Genomic DNA, 9,576 nt, shown 5'->3' with positions numbered 1-9,576 from the left:
TGAGCATAGAGTCAGGAGTAACCCCTGAGTGCTGTCGGGTGTGACCCCCCCCCCAAAAAAAAAAAAAAGAACAACCCACTCTGTTCTTTGACTTGAACCCAACTACAATTATGTTTATAATCATGATGCTTAAAGAAAGATATTATTAAAAATAAAAACTAAAAATATATATACAAGAACTTAAAAAATAATTAATTTTTTCAAGAAATTAAAAAAAAAACAAAACCCACTCAATATGAAACCTAACTGGTAAATCTAAAATAATACAATGACATGTATATGAATTCATAGTTTTCCCTATTTTAGATATTACATTTTAAATGCCTCTTACTATATTAATTATGCTTTCCCAAATTAAAGGTGTGACATATAAATTTAGAGGTTAAATGTGACATTTTATGGTTTGACCTTTTGAGTTTGTCCTCAGAAAATTCATTCATTCATTCATTCTTTTTTCTTTCTCTCTGTCTTTTCTTTCCTGCTTTCCTTCTTTCTTTCTTTTTTTCTTCCTTCCTTCCTTTCTTTCTCTTTTTTTATTTCTTTCCCTTCCTTCCTTCCTTCCTTCCTTCCTTCCTTCCTTCCTTCCTTCCTTCCTTCCTTCCTTCCTTCCTTCCTTCCTTCCTTCCTTCCTTCCTTCCTTCCTTCCTTCCTTCCTTCCTTCCTTCCTTCCTTCCTTCCTTCCTTTCTTTCGTTCATCTTCCTTCTTTCTTCCTTCCTTTTTCTTTCTTTTTTTTTTCACTATGTGACCCGCTTCAGTGCACAAAGCCCACTGACATCGCCAGGCAATGGTTCGGGGCCACAGCTTGCTATGACATGGAACACTATGAGAGGCCCAGGGGGACGGACCTGCCATAAATCCAAACCCATGCAATTTCTTTCTTTTGCTCTCTCTCTCTCTCTCTCTCTCTCTCTCTCTCTCTTTGTTTCTTCTTTCTTTCTCTTTCTTCCTCTCTTCCTCCCTCCCTTTCTTTCTTTCTTCTTTCTTTCTTTCTTTCTTTCTTTCTTTCTTTCTTTCTTTCTTTCTTTCTTTCTTTCTTTCTTTCTTTCTTTCTTTCTTTCTTTCTTTCTTTCTTTCTTTCTTTCTTTCTTTCTTTCTTTCTTTCTTTCTTTCTTTCTCTCTTTCTCTCTTCCTCCCTTCCTTCCTATCTTTCTCTTCCTTCCTTCTTTCTTCCTTCCTCTTTCTATCTTTCTCTCTTTCTTCTTTCTTTCTTTCTTTCTTTCTTTCTTTCTTTCTTTCTTTCTTTCTTTCTTTCTTTCTTTCTTTCTTTCTTTCTTTCTTTCCTTTCTTTCTTTCTTTCTTTCTTTCTTTCTTTCTTTCTTTCTTTCTTTCTTTCTTTCTTTCTTTCTTTCTGTCTGTCTGTCTGTCTTTCTTTCTTTCTTTCTTTCTTTCTTTCTTTCTTTCTTTCTTTCTTTCTTTCTTTCTTTCTTTCTCTCTTCCTCTCTTCCTCCCTTCCTTCCTATCTTTCTCTTCCTTCCTTCTTTCTTCCTTCCTCTTTCTCTCTTTCTCTCTTTCTCTCTTTCTTTCTCTCTTTCTTTCTTTCTTTCTTTCTTTCTTTCTTTCTTTCTTTCTTTCTTTCTTTCTTTCTTTCTTTCTTTCTTTCTTTCTTTCTTTCTTTCTTTCTTTCTTTCTCTCTTTCTCTCTTTCTCTTTCTTTCTCTCTTTCTCTCTCTTTCTCTCTTTCTCTCTCTTTCTTTCTTTCTCTCTTTCTTTCTTTCTTTCTTTCTTTCTTTCTTTCTTTCTTTCTTTCTTTCTTTCTTTCTTTCTTTCTTTCTTTCTTTCTTTCTTTTCTTTTCTTTTCTTTTTCTTTCTCTTTCTCCCTTCCTTCCTTCCTTCCTTCCTTCCTTCCTTCCTTCCTTCCTTCCTTCCTTCCTTCCTTCCTTCCTTCCTTCCTTCCTTCCTTCCTTCCTTCCTTCCTTCCTTCCTTCCTTCCTTCCTTCCTTCCTTCCTTTCCTTTCTTTTTTCTTCCTTTCTTTTCGTAAAATACCCACGTTGTAAAATCACCCCCACACTGTATTTCCAACCTCAGATGGACAGATCTGAAGAAGGGTAGCCTCAAGGAATTAATAAGCCAAGCCACTCAGGAGAGAATTTTTGAGTCAGTGGCTTCTCGCTTCATGGTCTCTCTGCTTCAGGCCAGACTAATCTTTCTTTATTCTCTCAGTACAAATTCAACTGGGCAGAGATGGGAGGCAAGTGAAGTCCAATTGTACTTTTACATATCAAGGGACAGGTGAAGAGGAAAGAGAAAAATGGGGGAATGCCTTTGTTTTGGGTAAAGGCAGGGAGTAACATAACACTTTGTTGTTGTTGTTGTTGTTGTTGTTGTTGTCGTCTTTTTGGGGCTACACCCAGTGGCGCTCTGGGGTTATTCCTGGCTCTGCACTTAGAAATCAGGCCCGTGGAATCATATGCAAGGCAAAGCTGTACTATTGCTCAGGCCCAATTCTTCTTTTTTAATTATAGTTTGTATAAGCTGGTTTCAAGTGTCAAAGACTGATGTATTCATGTGCAAAGTTATTAACCTCGAGTACCAACAAAATGTCCAAGACCAAATACTCTGTTGTCTAAATCCAGTTGGACTGGCACCTTCAATTTCCATTCAGAACAGGTTAGTTATAGAAAATGAGATAAATACACACACAGTTTAAATTCCAGATTTTAGGGTCCCTGAACTGACCTAAGCAAGCATACTCATTCTCCATTTATTTAATACAATACTGTTCCCCAGTCATGCCTGACTCTCAACATGTGAGTCACTGTGAAGCTGACAACAACACATCCAAAATCTATGAGTATATTAAGAGCATAGATAGGGGTATTTTACTTTTAATCAGCAGGCACAAACTTAAATGTAAATTTATGTCAATCTCCTTTTCTTTTTTTACCCAGGTTGCATCTTATGTTGAGAAAACACTAAACTCTTATTTTCCTCTTTCCTGGATACATTTTTTACTTATTTTGTGATTTTTCTGTTGGTCCCTGATCCAATATTTGTTCTTTTTCCTTTGTTTTCAGATAAACACTATATAAAAAGCATCTAAATAAATAAAAAAATATAAATTTAGATGCTCTATTTAGATGCATTTTTATTTAGATGCTTTGTGTCTATCAAAGCTCCAGATAAGCAATACAGGAGTTTTGTTTCATTTATTTATTACATGTTTTATTTTCCACATTTGAGTGAGATAAAAAGGTGTTTTACTTTCTTTGTTGATTAGTTCACTTCATATAATATCCAATCAATACTCTTGGCAGCCTCAAAATGTCAGCATTTTTATAGCTGTGTAGTACCATTCCATTATATATAAATATATGTATGTAGACATATGTACAGATATAAAATACCACATTTTGTGTATTATAATGCTGGAAAGGAAACACATGTGAGTCATATACTTAATAACTAATTCATATCCCTGATCCAATATCACATCTTTTCATCCATTCATCTGTGAAAGGGGAGTCATTGAGTTGTTTGCAAATATAAGTTATTGAAAATAATGATGCAATAAAGATGTGGTCCATAGATCTCTTTTACTTAGTTTTCATACTCTTTATATTAATGCCCAAGAGAGGAATAGTTGAATCCATATTTTCATTATTGAGGGATTATTTTAAGTGCTTATTTAAATGTGTTTTGAAAAAGTTATAATCTTATGGTTGTGCTTTATTGAAAGAGTGGGGGATTTAGGGAGGTGATTGCTTCTTTCCACAAAATCTTACCTACTCTGAACTCCCCCAATCCCAGTGTATAATGGTAGTTTTATTGGTGGTTAAGTTTATACTACCACCAGAGCTAATAATTTTTTTCTTCATAACCGAGTTTAACAGATTAAGACCATCCAAGTGTGGGTAGCTATATTTGTCCTCACTACCTTTATTAGAAAATGTAAGTGAGACCCTTACTGAATGAACTAGAGAACATGCTTTGCTGAATATGTAGAGGGTCTAGGTTTTGTGAAGAACTACAAATGGTTCCCTAAGCACTTTCAGGGGTGATCTCAAAACCAGCAAGCCAAAATTAAATGAATTTATCTGTTTAAAACATATTGCAAAAATTTAGAATTGTTCATGGTACTCTAATAATGTGATACTTTGGCTATTTGAACAGTGATCCTTAAAATTCTGCTACCTCTAAAATCTGCTTTGTTTTTAGGGTTTGGGTCACACCTGCCAGAACTCAGGGCTTTTTCCTGGTTTTATACTCAGTGATAAATATAAGTAGCACTTAACTTTTATACTCCTAGAAGGACCAGGAGGACCATAGAAGGGATGGGGATAGAAGGGATGGGGGTTGTCTGCATAGAAGACAAGCATCTTGCCCACTGTACTATTTCTCTGGCCCTGATACCTCCAATATTTTGGTTCAAAAGATAAAGAATGCATAATCTAATTAGAAAGTACAACATTTTTGGGGACCAGAGAGATAGTACAGTAGGTAGGGTACTTGTACCTTGCACCCTACCTGGGTTTGATCCCTGGTGTCCCGTATGGCCATTTAGCCCACCAAGAGTAATTCCTGAGAGCAGAGCCAGAAATTATCCCAGAGTTCCACAGACTCAGAAATGAAAGTGGATGTTTCTTTATAGAGTCACATTTTAAATTTTGAGAATGATCAATATACTGTTTTGCCAGAAGTAGTATTAAGAGAGATAAATCAATGCGCACACTGATACCACCATTGTAGGAATCATAATCAGATTTCAAAAAGAAACTAAGTCAAATTTCTTCTGCTCAGAGGAAACATTTCAATATAATATTCTAGAAAAGAATTGAGTAAGTATGCAAGACAGAACATTAGATTTCATTTCTAGCCATTGTTAGCTACACACTTATTTATAGTTTGTTTCAATTTCCTCTGAAGTCTCTTACAAATGTGTAGTGAACTCTCGTGGGACTTTTGTGAAATCATGCAAACATATTTGACTATCAAATCCATTTTTTTTTGTCAAAGTGAAAGTAAACAACTGAGGAAAATTCAACCGAAATAAAACATAAATTTCTTTAACCTCTAGCCTTATCCTTCTTAAATTCTTGTACCTGAACTCATTAGATTTCAAGGTAAAAATTCAGCTTCCATCAGGCTGTCCAATTTAGTCTGTCTATACAGTGCAAGTCAGGAAATCAGATTTTTTTTCAACAAGCTAATTAGAATGTGGTGGGTGGACCACATTTAAGAAGTACTTGGGCGGTTTCCTTCTCTGCTAATTGGGAATATAAGTAGCACTTAACCATTCTTTATACGATATGAATTTTGTGTAACCAAAGAGATGATGTTCCAAAAAGGAGATGCTTTGTGTCTATCAAAGCTCTAGAAATGACGACTTTTGTTAACTCGGTGCTCCATGAAACTAAACTTTCCTGCCTAGTGCCCATATGACCATGTCAAATTCTGATTTCCTACCACTAATCAGTAGGGCTATGGAATAGTACGAAGTAAGGACTTCATGCACTGATGGAAATATTTAGATAATTTGTCTAGGGAAGTCTCTGAAGAGGAGTCTAAATATAGACTGCCTTCTTCCCCAAATGAAAGAATGCATTTATTTTCAGCATTCTACCTGTGTTTAGCCTTCACACCATCTCTTGGAATAGTCACAACCTCCTTGTTATTTACCAGAGATAATTCCTGGCTCTGCACTCAAGAATTACTCTCGGTAGTCTAAGTGGCCATATGGGATACTAGTATTTACTGGTAAATATTTGATGCATTTTCTTCCTAGTTGAGAGCTAGAGAAATAAGACCCAAACAGCACAACACTGCTGTTTGAGCCTCTAACACTTCTAATCTGGGGTTTCTAAATAACTACAGGGTTTCATTCTGGTGAGAAACAGATCAATAGTTGAACCAGGTGAAGTTAAAGCATTAATAAATTAAATGTTTATAAAAATAAAACTTGGAGCCTTACTGATGTTGAAAAAAGCTAATAGGAATTTAATTAGTATTGGATGGAGGATCCCATCTTTCCTTCCTTCCTCTCTCTTTCCTTCCTTATTTCCTTCCTTTGTTCCTTTTCTTTCTTTCCTTCGTTCCTTTCCTTCGTTCCTTTCCTTCGTTCCTTTCTTTCTTTCTTTCTTTCTTTCTTTCTTTCTTTCTTTCTTTCTTTCTTTCTTTCTTTCTTTCTTTCTTTCTTTCTTTCTTTCTTTCTTTCTTTCTTTCTTTCTTTCTTTCTTTCTTTCTTTCTTTCTTTCTTTCTTTCTTTCTTTCTTTCTTTCTTTCTTTCTTTCTTTCTTTCTTTCTTTCTTTCTTTCTTTCTTTCTTTCTTTCTTTCTTTCTTTCTTTCTTTCTTTCTTTCTTTCTTTCTTTCTTTCTTTCTTTCTTTCTTTCTTTCTTTCTTTCTTTCTTTCTTTCTTTCTTTCTTTCTTTCTTTCTTTCTTTCTTTCTTTCTTTCTCTCTTTTTTCTCTTTCACCTTGTCTCCATCCTTCTTTCTCCTTTCTTTTTCTGCCTGTTTAATTCTACATCATTTTTTGTCCTCTTGACATAAATTTTCGGTTTTCAGTTTTACTATTCCTCTCTCCTGTTTTCTTCTTAGTGCATTAAGCCTCTCCTCTCACTCCCTTGTTACTTTTGCAGGTCCCTTCCCAGCTTCTCCCTCCACCCCAACTCTCACCCCATCAGAAGCTCAGAACACCCTCCAGAGTTTATGAGTCCCCTGCTAGGTTGGAAGAATGAGGGAGGGCAGTCTCCCCACCCTTTTGCCAGGATGGTGGGGGGCAATGGGTGGCTTCCTCCATGGGGTCCACCAGTCATCGCTGAAGGGGCAGACAGCTTTCTGGCTCCTGTGTGTCGAATCCTGATCAGAAAGCCCTATGCTGCTGTGGGTGTCTAAAAGCCACCTTTGGGCAAAAAAGGACAATAAAAACGTTCAGTTAGACACTCAAGGCAGCGTTCCAAACTGCTAGCTGCCAATTCCCCAGTTAAGAAAAACTTGGCTCTGAGCCTCAAAAATTAACCCCTTTCCTTCTCCATCTCCAAGGAGACCTGTCTACTCTGAGAACTACCCTGAAAAGAGAGAGAAAGAGAGAGAGAGAGAGAGAGAGAAGAGAGAGTGAGAGATAACGAGAGACAGAGAAACATACAAAGAGAGAGATATAGAGAGAGGAAGGGAGAGGAAAAGAGGGAAGGAGGGAAGGAAAAAGGAAGGAAGAAGAATTTAGGGAGGGATGGATGGAAGGAGGGAAAGAGGAGGGAAGGTAGAAAAAGAGAGAGGAGAGGAGACACAGAGACAGAATCAGAGGCACACAGAAAGAAGATGACGCACAGCATATAACAGGAGAACCTAGAGCAGAAGGAACATTTCTCTGTTGCAGTTTTATTTCACTCGAACAACTTGGGCTTCAAGTAATAAGATTTGAAGGGAAGGGTGGTCAATGTGTATGAAAGAAAAACATGGAAGGGTGCGACTCAGCTTTCTCTGGCTTTTTAACAACCATGAACAGCTTGATATTTTTGGCTCTGCTATATATGTGAATGTGTGTATGCGTGTGTATTTTTTTTTCTTTTTAAAAATATGAGGTATTCGGCTCTCTCCCAAAGCACATTCAAGTAAGACTGCCTCTTAGCCACACTTCTCTATTAGGTAAATGTGCAGTGCAGAAAAAAAAGGGAGAAAAAAAAAGAAAAGGAGGAGGAAGATTGCCACTGTAGGACACTCTCACCTAATCCTGATGACATTGATGATGGTTTCTCTTTTTTTTTTTATCACTTTCTAGTTTTCTCTGCAAAAAGACGCTTCACAGTTTGAACTCTAGTGTCTTCCTCAATGGCTTTCATCCATTGCAATGCATTACAATATTATATGGTGAACAAACTGAGGTCAAAGAGAAAGAAAATGAAACAGAAAGACAGATTCAGCACTCACTTAATGTTCAATTACTTCTGTCATTGGCTTTCAAAACTGGATTACAAATTTTCATCTTCATGTTTCAGGCTATAGTAGTGATTTTTCTCATTGCTGAAAAGAGGATAATAGCAGAACATATTTCATAGCATCGTGGTCAAGATTGAGATAGTTCTTGAAAATTTACTCATGAATCAGTGGATGCCCACTTGTTCTGCAAAAGGGGTTAATATACAATGTTTATTATTAGCCGTTATTGTGAATATTTTTCAAATATAATAAATATTTCTGAGACTTCCTCAATGTCTGTTTATATGGAGATCTTTGAAAAATTTCTAGCCAAATTGAGAGATCATGTTAGTGAAACAGAATCTACATATTGGAAGAGCTATATTTAATATTAATTACCCCAAATTTCTAAAGTAAACAGACTTTATCATCCTTAGGGAGCTGTAAACCTTTATGAATGTCTACTTATAATACTTCTTTTATTTTATAAGCCCAATTCCTTTATTCCATAGCTAGAATTCCTGCTCCATTCCAACACTTTGCCCTCCCTCTTTCTTCTGAGGCTGCTGATTTTTGATTTATGCTTGTTTCTTTTAATTCATTCTGTCTTATTTAGTCAATTGCTCTTTAAGCATGGCAGTGATTTAATAAACAACTTTCCTTAGACATTGTTCCTTTATTGCCATTTGTGCACAAGAAGTGGTTTTCTGTAAACACAATTTATTGCTGAAGAGATTGATTGTGATGATGATGATGAAAGTGGGAGTATGTAACACTTAACATAGGGTAAGGTCAAAATTTGCTGAAGAATTGCAATTTGGTCTCACATCGTTGATTATATCTAGGAACAGATTATATAACCTGACTTTAGTTCCTCTCAATGATCATTTTTCACCCTGCCATAAAGCAAAGTATTGATGTAAGTCACCATTGATATCTAACTAGGGATTATTCACCTTCCAACGGAATTGAGTGCAACCCACAGTGCATTGTGGGACCCATTTTGAACCCTGGCATAGTAGGGCTCCAGAAGCATTGATGGGTGTTACCATCAAAGTGCACCAGATGGCTTCTAACTCCAGAGGGAGGAACACACAACATTGTTGGGCTGTAGCATTGTATGGCCCAACCCATTTAACCTTGGTAGAAGTCTAAGGGCTCCTTGAGTGCTACGTAAAAACCTAAGATTAGATAAATAATAATAATAATAACAATAATAACAAATACAAAGTGAAAACTAAATATCCTACTTATCTTTAACATTTGCCATGTGGATATAATGATTGAATCTCCCGGCTAGTCTTACAGTTAGGTAATTCTGACTTTTATGATCTATAAGCATGATAACCTATCTAAACCTAGTCATGAAAAATGACAATGATATTTATCATGCTTTATAATAACTAATAATGGGGCTGGCGAGGTGGCGCTAGAGGTAAGGTGTCTGCCTTGCAAGCGCTAGCCAAGGAAGGACCATGCTTCGATCCCCCAGCATCCCATATGGTTCCCCCCAAGCCAGGGGCAATTTCTGAGTGCTTAGCCAGGAGTAACCCCTGAACATCAAATGGGTGTGGCCCGAGAAAACAAAAAATTATATAATAATTAATAATAATTAATGCTTGATAATAATTAATAATATTAATTATTCTGGGAGGCTGAAATTATAGCAAATGTGCAGCTGGATTCTATCCTTGGAGCTTCCACAATGCCTGTCCCTCTTCTGTT

General features: G+C 36.4%; 1 non-coding gene across 1 annotated transcript; it reads right to left on the bottom strand.

Annotated features, from left to right (window-relative positions):
* Positions 1–736: 736 nt before the first annotated feature.
* On the bottom strand, positions 737–869 carry LOC126030721 (small nucleolar RNA SNORA42/SNORA80 family). Its single transcript, XR_007503170.1, has one exon. It is a non-coding gene; the product is annotated as a small nucleolar RNA SNORA42/SNORA80 family (small nucleolar RNA).
* Positions 870–9,576: the final 8,707 nt, after the last annotated feature.

Source organism: Suncus etruscus, chromosome 1 (genome assembly GCF_024139225.1).
Source record: "Suncus etruscus isolate mSunEtr1 chromosome 1, mSunEtr1.pri.cur, whole genome shotgun sequence".
Taxonomy (NCBI): Eukaryota; Metazoa; Chordata; class Mammalia; order Eulipotyphla; family Soricidae; genus Suncus; species Suncus etruscus.
This window is presented reverse-complemented; position numbering and strand designations above follow the sequence as displayed.